This window comes from Motacilla alba, chromosome 2 (assembly GCF_015832195.1).
Source record: "Motacilla alba alba isolate MOTALB_02 chromosome 2, Motacilla_alba_V1.0_pri, whole genome shotgun sequence".
Lineage (NCBI taxonomy): Eukaryota > Metazoa > Chordata > Aves > Passeriformes > Motacillidae > Motacilla > Motacilla alba.
In genome coordinates, this window is record NC_052017.1 from 43,057,112 (window position 1) to 43,059,166 (window position 2,055).

Below are 2,055 nucleotides of genomic sequence, written 5' to 3' on the forward strand. Positions count from 1 at the left end.
CTTCACCCATCCTCTTAGTATCCTCTTAGCAAGAAACAGAGGAAAAACATAATTTCTTCTGATGCAAAGCTAAGACTCCTAATTGCTCTGTACAGCTTTTAATAGAAAAAGGGGACCCCTAATGCACCTAAATGACGAATTCCAGTTTTATTTATATGATTCTTTAGTATTTCACCACAGGGAAAAAAGTTATCTAACTTGTTCCTACACTCTCTTAGTATATTTTTTTAAACATCAAAAGCAGCTTTTCTAGGCCAAAATGACCTCTACTGCAACTCTCTTCTAGTCATGCAATTAAGCAAAGCCATCTTTTTAGCAGTAATGATTATGGAAAGCATTGCTTCCATCTTCTTGCTGTGGAAAGCCAGTTGTGATGTCCAGGGCAAACAAAGACAGGCTACAAAGATGGGACTCTGAACAGGAAAATATTTGGCTTCACAACTGGAAGAGAAGAACAAATATCCTGCAGTATTTTCTCTCTTTCATTGTCAAATTTAGAAAGCCTTTGAGATTCTCTGCAAAGCAGCTGGGGACAAATGTAGAGAAGAATATAACTTTAACCTCAACCCTTGCAACTAGCAGATCAGAACTAAAATCACTGATGGCTGGCAGGGAGCATTCCCAGACTAGTCACAATGACATGATTTCCTGCTCCTTTCAGCAGCTGACCCAGAAGCAGCCACAGTCTGGTTTTCATTTCCGTATTGTGCAGTGGTATTAGTCTGGTCATCTGAAGTGTTATTATTACACATGCTTCAGCTCTTTGCTCCTCACTTTTTAAAGAGACTGCAGGTGTCCAGGAACAGGTAAGAGAAGGCAGATTTCCAAAGAAGAAGCTGCTTCAGGAGCTCATATATAAATGCATTAAAAGGAATTATACGAGAAATTCAAGACTAATGAAAAATAATTTCCTCTCTCTTATAATATCAGATTTAATTCTGCTAAAGTTGAGGTTCAATTTTTATTATTGCAGAAGCTGGCCTGGACACTAGCTCCATTTCTGCAAAGCATAAATTGGTAAAATTAATTGCTGAAGCCAGGGAACCCAGCTGAAACTGAAGCCCCCTTTGTTGGGGCTTTACAGGAATAAAATTAGCAGCTTGTGCCTAAGAACATGACTAGAGAAGGTGGATGGGAGAGGGTAAACAGTAGCACAGATTAAAAATGTGAATTTTTTAACAAACCAGTGTCAGAGCCAACAGGAGACCAATAACATCTGATAATAACTTTCCCAGATCATCACCTGGTGTACAAAAACTCCAGAAATAACCAAGCGGTCTCAACTCACCCAGAGGTTTTGAGCCTAGGGAAGTATTTACTATTAAGCAGCTGTTCCTTATTCAAGAAAAGGATAAACTTTACATTTTGAAGTGTATAGTGATCCCAGTAAGCATTTCAGGCAATATGAGCAAGTTGGCTTAGGATAAGCCCCAGATTTTCAGAAGAGAGGTAGAGAATTACCAAAAAAATGTGCATGCACACAACATAGTTTCCACAACTGGTTAGTAAGAACTGTAGCAAGGGCAGTGTGAGAAGGTGTCAGATGTTAACAGAGAGGCCTGAACCATTCTGCCAGCTGCTCTGGCTAGTGCTAAGAGAAATAATTACCACAGTGACAAGGGTGGAAGAGGCCTTCAGGGGTGATAAAAGATACACCCAAAACATTTTACACAAAAGGATGCTTGAAATGTGTTATTTGCAGTTATTTTAACTACTAACATGTGAAGCAGGATACAGACCATTTTCTCTCGTTTCTGCTCTCCCAGCAACAGAATAAGTGTTTCAACAAGTATGAGCCACAGAAATTCAAACTCAAAATAAAATATGCTGAGTGAAACCAGAATAAGGTGATTTTTACAGGGAGATTCCTGCCTTGTCGGATTACGAGGATGAATACAATGCAGAATTCAATAGGGATCAGTCACAGCAAGTCATATTACAAGACAAGGACTTGAAAAAACCCCACCCACTATATTTGTAACTGCATTTTTTAGAACTTATGACTATTTTAAAATTTACTTGTTTAGAACTTATGATTATTTTAAAATTTACTTG